This window comes from Gallinula chloropus (assembly GCF_964237585.1).
Source record: "Gallinula chloropus genome assembly, contig: HAP1_SCAFFOLD_203, whole genome shotgun sequence".
Lineage (NCBI taxonomy): Eukaryota > Metazoa > Chordata > Aves > Gruiformes > Rallidae > Gallinula > Gallinula chloropus.
In genome coordinates this window covers 1-14,090 of record NW_028168536.1, presented here as the reverse complement: position 1 = coordinate 14,090, position 14,090 = coordinate 1, and the positions used below count along the sequence as shown (strand labels likewise).

At 49.4% G+C, this 14,090-nt stretch overlaps 1 long non-coding RNA gene across 1 annotated transcript; it reads right to left on the bottom strand.

The window, feature by feature from the left end:
• Window positions 1–613: 613 nt before the first annotated feature.
• LOC311204388 lies at window positions 614–7,463 on the bottom strand. The gene is made up of 3 exons (XR_014618052.1): window positions 7,047–7,463; window positions 6,178–6,307; window positions 614–692 (listed from the first exon to the last, which is right to left on the bottom strand). It is a non-coding gene; the product is annotated as an uncharacterized lncRNA (long non-coding RNA).
• Window positions 7,464–14,090: the final 6,627 nt, after the last annotated feature.

The window sequence follows — 14,090 nt, the reverse complement described above, 5'->3', positions numbered from 1 at the left end:
TGGCCAGAAAAAGGCACATGCATGGATGGGGAGGAGGAACTGCCCCATGTTCATGGATGGGGAGGAGGAACTGCCCCAACTCCACAGCTGTTTCAAGGGCTGGATCTGCACTCAACCCAGGATGACACACATGACAAAACTGGTTTGGACCCCATTCTAGCTGGGACTGGACACATCTCTCAAGTCTTCAGGCAGAGTCTGAGCAGCCCCACCACATCCCCAGCTGCTGGGAGGGCAGGGATGGTCAGAGCAGCGCCTGCAAGGACGCTTCCATGACAGAAGATACTGCTGCCCTCACCAAGAGGATGGGTAGAAGCACCCCAATGCTTCAGCTACTCCAGTGCACTGCCCAGGACATCCCGTTAACTGGGTTCCAGCAGCACATTCAGACAAGACTCGGGACTTTCAGCCCACACTCCATCTCCCACCGCACCTTGATGGCCACCTCCAACACAAGTATGGCACCAACAAGATGGGGTGGTGGTGTGTACCTTCACAGTGTGGCTAAACAGGAGGGGCAGGCAGAGGAGGGACGCAGGGCAGGTTTCCAGCCTCACCACAGCTCCTATCTGGCCACAGCAGGTACTTACAGTGACATACTTCTTCTTTGGAGCTGTTACTACTCTGCGCTGGAATATTCCAGAGAGCTCACTGGATCGATGAACGTTCTTAGTAGCCATGTCTCAGCTCATCTGGAAGGAGCAACAATGGTACTTTGAAAATCCAGGAAGAGCATCTGACCCCAGGTGACTTTGTGCCCGACCTTATCACCTGCTCAGGGTTATTACACCAACCTCCAGCCCAGGGACCGCGGCTGCCCCGAGCGTGAACAAGATCAGACCAGACCCCTTCCCACTTCGCCAGCCCAACGCCCACCCTCCGTGCCAGGAGCTTTGTTGTGTTTCTAACTAACGCAGCACGGAGTTCAATGCTCTGATGAAGAACTAGAGTCTCCAGGCTCAGTCAGTTGGTTTGAGCTACAGAAATTATCCAGCAAATATGACTCCTTCCAGGCATGAAATTCCCACAGCGCCCAAGAGCATTTCTCCCAGGAGAACAAGGGCCCTAATTTTCACTTATTAACACTCACACTCGAGGCTCTCTACAGGCATTCGAGGCTGTAACAGCAGAAAGAAAACCATGAAGACATTAAAGGAACAACAGCAATGAGCTCAAACATAAACACCACGTCTGTGCAAGCAGGGCTGCTAAAGACTTGATCTTAACAGCAGTTCTTCTCCAGCACCCCCACCCCACAAGGACTGCGGGTTGACCGCTCCATGGCCGGCTTTTAGGTCCATGGCCCAGTCGCCAGCCTGACAATCACCTCTCCATCTCCATCACACACAGCCAAGCGCTGCCATTCTGTAGTGGCTCCTATCAAGATCTGAGCCAAAGCTCATGGAACTCATAGGCAGACACAGGCTATCAGGCTGTTTCCATGGGCAGTATCTTACCCTACCCAAAGCAAACGCTTGGACCCACAGCAGCCTGCAGCTAAAAGCACGAGGTGACAAGTCCGCGCTGCCCAGGGGCTCTCTGCATGTGCACAGCAGCCACGGCTCTGCTGCCACACAAGGATTTGGTCATCTACCCTTGAACCACACACCCAAGCTGGAACATGGGGCACTGCCAGCATCCCTGAAAGCCATCCTCTCTCCCTTTCTGAACCACATCCCAGCTTCTGTGGCATCAATTCACGGTGCACAGCTGTGCTGTGTCCACATCCTGACCACTGCTGTCACCCACAGAGCTCTGCTATCAGCCAGCTCACCCAAAATGCTCCCACAAACCCCAATCCAAGTCAAACTCTTTTAATCTCAACCTGCAAAAACCTTCTCAGCGAGAGTTCCGCGCATCCCTGCCCAGTTCTCACAAGGGAGTTTGAATCTCTGGCAAAACCAACAGCAGTTGAATTTAAAAGATACCAAACTGGAGACAGGCAAACAGCCAAAAGCAGCGGCAGGAGCATCACCCCCAGCCTCACTTCGGCAGGCTCCAGCCTCTTACCCAGCACACACACACATTCCTGGCTGCCAGAACAGACAACAGGCCCTATTTCCTGGCTTACTGCTGTCCTCCTCCAGGACCGCAGTAAACCTGAGGTGTCACAGACACTTCACCCAGTTCCTCCCAACCCTTCAGGCTCTGAAACCCTCATTTACACGTTGCAACACTGAGGTTTAAGGTCCAAACACCCAAAAGCCCGTGAACAAGAAGAGGAGGGCAGCACCAGCAGCCTCCATCCCCTCCACTCCTGCCCCAGGGCCTGGATGCGGCCACAGCTGCATCCCATGGGGGGGCAGACCTTGGCCTGGGAAAGCTGCTCTCATGGGGAGCACAGCGGGGCAGCTGGAGGGGGGGGTGCAGCTGGAGGGGACAGGCCCCGACACAAAATGCTGCCGCCTCCTCTAGCCCGGCACGAGAGCACCCCCTTCGCTCCTTAGGCAGCCCCTCCCCCCTGAAATCCCGCCCTCCCTCCCAAACACAGCGCCTCCTTGCAGGGAAGCCTACCCGGCAGCAGGGTGAGCACCAGGGCCTGACACAGTTCGGGCGGCACCCAGCTCACACCCCACACCCCCACCCCGGGCACGCTGTGCCACTCACCCCAACCGCTCCAGCCCCCAGCCCCGGCGCTCCGCCCGCCCCCGCCCCTCCCGAGCCCGCACCTCCGGAACGCGGCCACCGCCCCAAAAACACGGCCTTGGGCACCGCAATCTCCCCCCTCCCGCTCCTGGGGGGGCCTGGGGACACTCACACGCCGGAGCGCGGCCACCAGCCGGGCTGCTGCCGTTGGCAATGAAGCAACGGACACACACGTTCCCGTGGCAACGGCGGGACGCCAGCAAGGCCCCTGCGGCAGCGCCCGGACAGCCCCGCCTGCGGGCCCGGCCAGCCCCGGGCAGAGCTGACCAAGCGCCGCACCTCGCCGGGGAGTTACTACCCGCTCACTCCTCACCCGGCACCGGGGAAACCGGCGGCACGGCCGCGGGGGAGATGCCGCTTGGTGATAGCTCAGAGCCCAGTTCAACCAGCTCACTGCCTTGCCGGCATCTCCTGACCCCCAGCCCGGCTCTCCGCACAGCCTGGCACCCACATGCAAACCACAAGCCACAGGCTCTGACACTCAGCACTTCCCACTTTCTGCTTCCCACCAGCTCCAGCACCCTCCAAGCGATGTCAGAGCCTCAAGTGCCTCCTGCCTGCCCCACCCGTACACTGCAAGCAGCTCCTCTTGCAGCAGCGCAGACAGGTGGCTGAATCCTGCTTCACTATACACAGTAAATAATCCTCCTTCAGCAGCAATAAGGCACCTCTCTCCAGAGTAACTGGTTCATTTGCCTTTCTATTGCACTTTGCTGGGAGAGCCAGAGAGGAGATCTGCTAAAAGGGAGAATCAGGATGCTCCTGAACACTTTTCTTCACCTAAATCATCTTGCCCTGTTCAGGCTTAAGTAGCACGATCATGTTTCTTGCTTAGAAATCACCTGCTTAGCTGCAATTACCATATAAACAGCATATCACGGGAGCCAGGAAAGGAGAAGAATTTCCAGGACTAATCTCTTGCCCCTCCAGCCCACCACTAAGTGGCTGAGAGCTTTCTAAATCAAGCCTTGCTCCCCAGGAAGCCTCACCTGGCACCTTTATACTCCAGCCCCTCTCGTCTTTTTATCACTTCGGTACTGCCATCCCACAATTTATTGTAAAAGCTCCACCACGGCAGAGATAATTAACAGGAGCCTCGTGTTACACCTTCCCCTTCCTTCTTTCCATAAACTCAAGCTCTCAGCTGATGGCGAGGCGGGCAAAGAGGACCAGGCTCCCTTCCAAGGGCCTGCCAGAGCTCCACGTGCTGTGAATTTAGAGCCACAGCTCCCGACGTCAGCACTTAGAGCACTACTTTCCCTCTCCCAGCACCTCATCTCTGCTATCTTGGGCTTCCCAACTTGCATCAACCCTTCCCCCCCACTATTTACTCTTTTTCCTGCATCGGGACCACGTTTCATTGTGGTTGGCAACACATCAGAGCTTCCACACAGAGAGAGACCTTGGAGTGGAAAAGCAGGAGCCGAAAGGACTATTACCGGGTCCCCAGGTCGGGAGCAAGTGGCCTCAGCGGGGTCAGAGCTGGCTCTGCTGGGCCGAGGAGCACGTTAGCGAAGCGCTGCCATTCTGTAGTGGATCCTGTCAGGATCTGAGCCAAAGCTCATGGAACTCATAGGCAGGCACAGGCTATCAGGCTGTTTCCACGGGCAGTATCTCACCCTACCCAAAGCAAACGCTTGGACCCACAGCAGCCTGCAGCTAAAAGCACGAGGTGACAAGTCCGCGCTGCCCAGGGGCTCTCTGCATGTGCACAGCAGCCACGGCTCTGCTGCCACACAAGGATTTGGTCATCTACCCGTGAACCACACACCCAAGCTGGAACATGGGGCACTGCCAGCATCCCTGAAAGCCATCCTCTCTCCCTTTCTGAACCACATCCCAGCTTCTGTGGCATCAATTCACGGTGCACAGCTGTGCTGTGTCCACATCCTGACCACTGCTGTCACCCACAGACCTCTGCTATCAGCCAGCTCACCCAAGATGCTCCCGCAAACCCCAATCCAAGTCAAACTCTTTTAATCTCAACCTGCAAAAACCTTCTCAGCAAGAGTTCCGCGCATCCCTGCCCAGTTCTCACGCGGCCACCGCCCCAAAAACACGGCCTTGGGCACCGCAATCTCCCCCCTCCCGCTCCCGGGGGGGCCTGGGGACACTCACACGCCGGAGCGCGGCCACCAGCCGGGCTGCTGCCGTTGGCAATGAAGCAACGGACACACACGTTCCCGTGGCAACGGCGGGACGCCAGCAAGGCCCCTGCGGCAGCGCCCGGACAGCCCCGCCTGCGGGCCCGGCCAGCCCCGGGCAGAGCTGACCAAGCGCCGCACCTCGCCGGGGAGTTACTACCCGCTCACTCCTCACCCGGCACCGGGGAAACCGGCGGCACGGGCGCGGGGGAGATGCTTTGGGCCAGGGGCTCGGCTGGCACAGCAAGCGTGTGCTGAAGCGGCCCCTGCCCACTCTCCCAGATTACCTGGGTGCAGCGGGGGAACGGGGCACCCACGGCAGACAGTCCTCCACCAACTCTGGAACCTGAGTCCTTTCCCACAGCGCTTCAGCTCTGCCCCAGCTGTACAGTGAACTCTTTCTGCAAAGCTGGTTAGGAATGACATCCTTAAAAACATGCCAGTGCTGTCAGCAAGTTCAGCCCAGCCCCTGTGCCTTCAAACCAATGGTGTCCTCACACCAGGACACGATACAGCTGTTTCTCAAGGCTTTAGTATTTCCTTCCTTAGCTTCCCTTTTGCTTGTGCTTCCTGCAGGTTTTACAGAGGGGGATTTTTAAGGATGGGTGAACTGATTCTGTATGAATTGGGCTCACTCTCTGTAACATTTTTAGCAGAATCCATCCCTCAATCCAATTCTTTGCCCTGTACACACTGAGGAAAATGAGATGCCTTTAAGGTATCATATATCTGTAAAGAACATTAGTAATGCAGGGAGGTAGATCCGCTTCATTTGAAGATTAGGGCCTAAATTTAGATTTGTTCCCCAATGAAAAGGGTTTTGTGGCCTTGATTTCAATAGCTGTTTCAATCCAAAACTAACACAGGAGTTCATGGTTTGATTTGGAACCTAACGATAGCTAGAAGCTAAACCTCCAGCCTTTAGTAGAAATGCATGGCAGAAATTCCTTGCATGCCTGACTTTGGTCTCTGTCCACCCCTTCTGTGAGCTCTTCATTTCACTAATTTCCCCCTGATTCATGGCATGTCACTCCTAAGGCCAAGCTGTCCCCGGGTAATGTAAAAACATAGGATTTGTGTTACACTTGCATAGCTTATGAGCAGATCTTCTGAAGCACGCAAAGCCCAAGGGCTCAGTTCTTTAAGGCATTCTGGTTTAATTATATATTGAGTGGAATGATCTGTCCCTTATATATGTGTGTAGCCTCATAAAGGAAAATGATAGTGAGTTTGCGTCCAATGCAGCCCCGACCAACTTCCCTTATCCAGCTAAAACAACCCCACAAGCCTGCACTGGTATCAAGTAAAACCCAGAAAATTGTTAGCCCACTCTCCTCTGTTGAAATCGTTACCAGCTTTGGGCTAGATGCCTCCTATGTTTGGTCACCTTTGTCTTCAGTCAACATTGCCAAGTCTCTTTGCTGTTCTTCTCGATCCCCTGGAAGAATACTGGGGACTGTCTGGAGAAGTGACTCAATCTGCTCTTCTGTTAGACTTTCCTCACTTTCTTCTCCCATCTGCAGGTCAAAAACCAATAGATTGTTATTCAATCCATACTTCCTTCCTCAGCTCCAAACAGAAAGACTCAGCTGCAGTAAATACTGCTTTCAATGGATGCAAGACTGTAGCCTGAACTCATCACAAAAGCATTTTACAAAGTGGAACTCTTCTAATATTTATAACAATACAAAACAAAAAAGCTCTTTGTTAGCCACGACAACTGGCATGCCAGAATGAGACCCTGCTTTTGTTACAAGGAGAACACCACCCTCAGAACAGGCTTTCCTCCTAAAGCCTCTCAGCCTACACATTACCTTGGGCCAGGAATTTCATTTAGCTCATTCTAAACCTATTTTTCTAAGTTCCTGTGCTTCCATGGGAGAACAAAACTGGCATAACCTGATGGTGGTTACCTGAACCTTGGGATCTTATCCAGCACCTAGGCTGTAAGTAACGAGACCAGAAAAGAAGCCATCTAACCCTACAGTAGCCACACTTTATTGGAACGTACTTAGATTGTGAGATTCCTGAATACAGTAAAAGCATATAAAAACTCTGGGCAACAACAAAACATGCTGTCACAAATCAACAGCAAACTACAAAAACAGGTTGTACCAAGGTAAAATTATACCAACAGTCCAATCTTTCAGTTGCACAAAGTTTTGTATTCTTTAGCAATTCATTTGATGTGACATTGTACACACTGATTTGAGATGCCTTCTCATAGGTGGATCCATTGATCATCCGGCATCCTACCTTTATTTCCTCGCCTGTCATCCCGTTGAGTCTGAGTAGTTGATCAATACCCTTAGGATCCCTGTTCCATTCATTCTTTGAATATATCATGGTCCCGTGCATTACTACAGTTAAGAGGGCCAAGTCTTTATTGTCAGAGTTTCGCATTATATTGCTGGTATGTTTAACATGGGCTTCAGACCATGGCCACTCTAGTGTTGCTTGAGCACAGGTTAAGAGGAAGGAGCATTGTCAGGATTTGGAATAGCAACATGAACACAGCATTTCTATTTGTCATCCTGTGGAGTGCTGAAAGAGAAAACAGATTCGTTTCGGTGGGGAAAGTCCGAACGGGTTACCCCTTTTAAAAAGAAGGAAAAATCCATCGTGCACTAATCCTGTGTTTCCCACCACTGCTATCTGTAGCCTCCCAAACATGTGGGCCACGAGGTTTAGTTAAAGTCATAGGCACAGTACCAATGGATGGTAGATCTACCATCACAGGTTGTCCTGGCTGTAGTGTTTCTGAGCGTCCTCCTTTCCCAGTAGATGCAGTATTAAACTCAGTTCTTACAAAGAACGCTCGGCTTACAGGGCTTCCAGTAGGCCCGTACCGATTATTTAACTGATGGAGTATTTTAGAAAGTCGAGTATCCCATTGAGCCTCACGTGGCTTGAGGTTCCTTTTCAATACGCCATTAGCTCTTTCTACCATCCCGTTTGATTGAGGGTAGTATGGGGTGTGGAATACCCATTTAAATGAGAAATGCGAGCCATTGTCCCTTTGGATAACATCAGGAACAGGCAGATGCCAGAACCAAAGTGATAGTCCCAGCACTGTATTTCGTCCGCTGGCTTTCCCACACTTAGTTGCCATAAGTAAGCCAGAGACTACTTCTACTCCTGTAAGGATGTACTGATATCCTGCAGAGGATTTGAGTGGTCCAATATAATCAATTTGCCATGTAGACCATAAAGTTTTCCCTTCATTGATATGTAGAGGTGGTGCTTTAGCAGGGTGATCTGCTTACAATGTCAATCTACACTGAGGACATTCTGTAAGAAGAGTTTCACAAGTTTTCCTGTTTATAGGCCAGCCTTTACTCTGCCCAGCAAAGCAAAGTGCTTCTTTACCTGTGTGGCCTAAGTTTTGATGTAACCATTCTCCTAATTGATACCACTCAGGATTTAAGCTGATTGTCTGAATTTTAGTTAGCTCATCTACCTTTTGATTCCATTTTGTGGCTGGTTGATTATTTTTAGCATGAGCTTTCACCCATCCCGTCTCTAAAGGGTTTCTTCCTGGCTAGATCTAGTAATATTTGCCAGTCTTTGTTTCTCCATACTGGAGATCTGTTTACTTCCCAATTCAAGGTTTCCCATTGACAGAGCCACTGTGTGGCACCAGCCCAGACAGCATAAGAGTCTACATATATGATTTTTGCTCCATTTTGTGCTGCCAAAACAGCTGCTCTTATTTCTCCTACTTGTGCACTGCCTTCACCTTCCTCTAGCACTTGTTTGCCAGTGGTAATATCCAATGCAACAGCCTTATATTGCCATTTACTGTTTACTCTTTTTGCTGAAGCATCTGTAAACCAAGTATTTTCTGTTGGTGCATCCTCAGTGAGGGGAGGTGCATCCAGAATGGGTGGAGGTTTAAAAGGCTGTTGTAATGCTAAAGGGTCTGTATTTATGGGCATTTGAAATTTGGAAACCTCAGTGTGTCCTTCAGTTAATTGCATATTTTCTGCAACTCCTGTCAGGTAAGCAGACCACTTTCTGATGGTGGGTTTTTGAGCAATTCCCTCTGGAGGAGCAGTTCCCTTTAAAACTGCTTCCAGCAAATTAAAAGGTCCTCTAGTTTTCACGGGTTGTCCCTGATGTATTTTCTCAACTTGTTTAACTGCTGGGACTAAAGATAAGAGTCCTTTTTCCCATTCAGAGTATCTCTGCTCTGTTTCTTTAAATGCGGTTGAGCTCAACAATAAAGGTCTTTGCAGCGCCTCGGGGCCAGATTGGAACAGACCACAGTAAGTAGCATGTTCAGCAAAACCCCATTCGACTGTGATTAAAACCATATCCCAGTGACTGATATGGTTTTAATTCTTTAGTTAAAGCCTTTACTGCTTCTTCATGTTCTAATTTCCACTCCCAGGGTTTACCTTTCCGTAAGAGAGTGTATAACGGACGGGAAATTATAGAGAATCCAGGGATATGGTTTCTCCAATATCCTAAAGTTCCAAGTAAATTTTGTAATTCCTTCTTTGATTGAGGCATTTGTTGCTCATCAATTTTTCTTAAGGTATCCGGAGGAATTACTGCACTTCCTGCCACCCACCAAGTACCCAAGAATTTTACTTCTTTACTAGGTCCTCGACATTTTGCGGGTGGAACCTCGAGTTCTGCTTTATTCAATGTTTGCCACACTGCTGCTGCGGCTTTCCCTACTTTTTCAGGGCAAGGTCCTCCAACTAGGATATCATCTATGTATTGATACAGTTTCACATCTTGGGGAAGTGAGACTGTCTGCAAAAGTTCAGCAAGTGCTGCATGAGCAACTGTGGGTGAATGTTTAGACCCTTGTGGGAGTCTATTGAAGGTATGTTGCATTCCTTCCCAACAAAAGGCAAATTTACATTGTCCTCTTCCTTCAAGGGAGCCATAAAGAACATGTCCTTTACATCTAAGGCTGCCATCCAGGGATGTGCAGCTGCCTGTAGGGTAGCTGATAAGTTTGCAGTGTTTGGTACAGCAGCTGTTAATGGGGCTGTATTAGCATTCAAGCGCTGTAATCAACTGTTAATCGCCACCTCCCGTCTGGCTTCCGAACTGGCCAGACAGGGGAGTTCTATGGGGAGTGAGCCCTGGGGATAATTTGCCATTTCTCCAAATCAGCTATAACTTCAGAAATTCCATTTCGTGCTGTCACAGAAATCGGATATTGAGGCACGTTTGTAATGTTTGAATCAGGGAGTGCAGGGGCTGTGCGAAGCACACGTACTTCAGCCTCCCTATTTCTGGTGGGATTGGAATTGATACTTGAGCCAAAAGACCAGACACTACCATTTGGTAGGTGCCAGGTTCATCCGTTTAAAACATCAAAACCTAAAATATTTTCATGATGATCTTTAATTGCAGAGTAAGTAGTTGACATGCGCTTCTCGCCTGGAAGCCACAAACTGGCTTTAGCAGTTGGGCACACACTACTCCCTCCGTTCACACCAGTAATTTGAACCTTTCGCCGTCCGGGTTGCACACCCAGCTTCTCAGCAGCTTGTTGTGTTAGTATTGAAATTTGTGCTCCAGTATCTATCACAAATTTTACCAATTGTCGTCGAGGACCAACTGGAATTAAAATATATGGGCCATCATCACTTTTACATTGACATGCCTCCACTTCCCGCACAGGCAGACCCAATTTCCTGCCGGATGTTACTATTTTTTAGATTCAGTTCCTGTCATTTCTTTCTAAGAGGGACGAAAGGATTTTCTTCCTTTCTAGGGGGTGGCATAGGAGGAGTTGAAATTTGCTCCTTCCTTTCATTGTTATCTCCCCTTTGGAATGCTTCAATTAGACTCAAGATATTGCTAGTAGGCTGACCTTGAATCGCAGCTCTGGAAATGCCTAGAGCTAATGCATTCCTCCATAACTCATTCCTCTGTTTTGCGGATGCTGTTTGTGAGTTTTTAAATTTGTTTCCTTTTAGGTCAGTTTCTGTTTCCCTTTTCACAGGCCTTACTTTGTTATCTCCCCGGGACTTTTGTTTTTCAGATGGCATGTCATCATTCCAGCCCATTTCCTGGCTGTAGTTAACAATGTCATGCATCAATTCTGACCAAGTAGGAAGTGGCTTAGGAGCACTATTGCCATCCCTGTTGAATTCAGTATCTCTTTTAATCTCATCTCGTTTTGCAACTAGAGAAGATTTAAGAAGTGCTGGGGCTCCACGAATTAGTGGCTTTAACATTGCAAAATTTACTGTAGCAGATAGTGGGATCTCATGTAGTCCTCTCTCAGGCATAGCTTGTAAGCAAGCAGCTTTTGTGACAGCTGTAGAGAGTTCACGTAAAGATTTAATAGGAATTATGGAGGGTTGACCTCGCTCCATGATGTCTATTCCACCAGCCCAATAAGCTACTCGGCTACTGATAGAACGGGGTATATTCGTTGGGTTGGGTCCCAAATTTAAAAAGACTCCTGGACCCCAAAATCCATTTGCTTCATCCTCACTTCACATTATTCTGTCACCACCACTTAGACAAACTCGCCACAGGTATTCACATTCAGTTTCACCTGGGTTTCTGCTATATTTCTCTTGCAAATTTGTCAGTTGCAATGGATCCCAGGGGGTGGTTCGCGCAGTATACCGCGGATGACCACCCCGAGGTCCCATAGTTTCTTCTTTTTTAACAACGGGTCTGATTTCATATTCAGGAGGATTCGTAGGGAACAAGACGTCCTCCTTATCTGAGTCACTATTATTATTATCACCCCAGATATCTCCATCCCAATATTCAGGAGATACTATTAGCTTCCTGATCTGTACAATATCAGGGGGGCAGGGAGACTGTATAAGCATCATTTCAACCTTTCCTCCCAACTTTTCCCTTTTCACTTTTTCTTCTTGCAACTGTTTCTGTAGCTGTTCAATTTTTAAGGACAGTAACATTTCAGTTGCCTTTCTGCTTTCTTTTTCCTTTTCCAGGTTCTTTTGCTTTTTGTCTCTTATTTCCCTTTCTTGATAGGCAGCTTGTAAACAGGTACCCAGCATTTTACAGATGATACCTTTATTTTTTCTGTCCTTTGTACAGCCTCTAGTAACTTTTAGGTGTTCTTCAACGGCTTCCCAGTTATGCCAATTGTCACAAGCCCATTCATTTGAGAAGTTGGGGCTTGGATTTACTCCATGCCTCCCTAAAGAATCAGAGATACTGTTTACCATCCTGCCGGCTATGCCAATTTGTGGCAGATGGGATAGATCAGAGGGATGCACTTCACTCTTAGGAGAGAGGCAATAATATGTCTATTGATATAAACCAAAAGGGTGTAACAGTGTTTGGTAATAAACGCGACAATAGTTAAGATTCGATGATAAGGTACTCTTGATTAGTTAGTGCACAGAGAGCAGGGTCAGATGAATCTATCAGGGAGACCCTCCCGCTGAGTCACGAGGTTCAGAAAGAATCCCCTTGCTTTCTAAACTCCTGCTCAGAGAGGAGCCCAGGTGCGGCTGGGTTCAGTCCTAGTCCCAGACTTGGTCAACGGTTTATGTCTAAAGGATTTGATGTACAATCAATCCTTTCTATTTCTTAGCTAAGATCACAAATGTTAGTGCACTTATTCCCAACTCACTTACCGAGGATCTGTTGCGGCAAGGATTCTCTCGACCTCGAGAAGTCACCTTGAGAGGCGTCCCTTTCAAGGGGAGATCCTGACGTGCAGCCCGCTGTCGTCTCAGGAGAGCTCAAAGGGCTCTTGGAGTAAGGAACTGGCTCACTGTCATATTTACATACTCCCGTATATGCCAGTGGACACTGACCAGTGTTTGGTGGGCATATTAACGTAGATAACCCTTGGCTATTGTGTTGTTATCTGTCTTCCTGAACAGAGAGACAGATGCAGAAATCACTATCAACACCAATGGTTAGCAATCAATCCATGTAAACAGCATAAACAGGAAAACATGGGGGCAACGGGGGAAGCAAACCGTCACAGCATCCACCACATCCCTGGGCAGCCTGTGCCAGTGCCTCACCACCCTCAGAGGGAAGAATTTTTTCCCTAATAGCCAGTCTAAATCTACCTCCTTCCATTTTAAAACCTATCGCTACAGGCCCTTCTCAAAAGTCCCTCCCCAGCTTTCTTGTAGCCCCCCTTTGGGTACTGGTTGATGTTGTTTGTACTGGCTGAACACAGAAGCCTGCAGGACTGACTAGCTGCAGATACAACTCAAGACGCTGACAGATGAGCTCTGGAGATTGCTCTGGCAGTTTAAGAAATTACACTTGACCAGAAAGTTGAGGAAAGAAAACAGTTTCATGTCTCAGATGCTTTGGTGCTGTATGTGATGTCTCATTAAACTATTGAGAAAAGCATGTTTACAGAAAGATGCTGGATACTGCACTGAGGAAAGGGTTGAAGCAGCTCCAAATTCCCTTCTGTTGACAGAGCTGTAGGCTCTACCAGAGGGAAGCAGTAATTCCTTCAACTGCGTATCAAATTCATCAACAGCTCACCTCTCGGTGCCTCTGAGCCATGCATCCTCCCTCCAGCTCTCACATCAGGAATTATTGATAGAGAAACACTGAGGCGGGAAACTCTCTCAACGGGGATTCAGTGGGGCCCTACAACGGCTTCAGAAGGCGCTTGCGCATGGCCTTCTCCAGGACGGCATCTGCAAGGGCAAAGCACAAGTCCAGACCAGCTCCTCCTCCCCAGCAGAGCCCAGACCAACGTAACCATTCCCAACAGAGACACCCAAGTGCAAGACCTACTTGCCAGGGCCCGTCTCTTACAGTAGCTGAGGTTGCACATGTTTGCTGACAAGGAAACAAAAGGCAGAGCAGAACCTGTGCTCCATTTTCATTTACGGGAAAAACTTTTCAAAACCCTGCGAGCCACAGAACCTCCAAAAACCCAATTAAAACCAGGAAAAAAAATCCCAGACCATAAAACCAACAAAAGACCAAAGCAAAATAACCACCAAGCCAAAGAAACCAACAAACCCGGAAACCCCAGACACCACAACAACCCCCAATAACCACTCAACGCCACAGCAACCACAACAGGAGCCCTAAGCCCTCCTCTGCCAAAACAACCCCACGAGACAGAAAACCCACAAGCCGCAACCAGAGAGAGACACAGACCCACACAAACCCCACAGACACCTCAAAATCCCCCCAAACCTGCCAGCCCCGACCAACTTCCCCTATCCAGCTAAAACAACCCCACAAGCCCCCACCGACCCCGCTAACCCCAGCCCCAACGCAAAGCCCCACAGAACCCCCGTACCCCCAAAACCCAGCGAAAACCACAAGCCCAAAAAACAAACCCCGCACCGC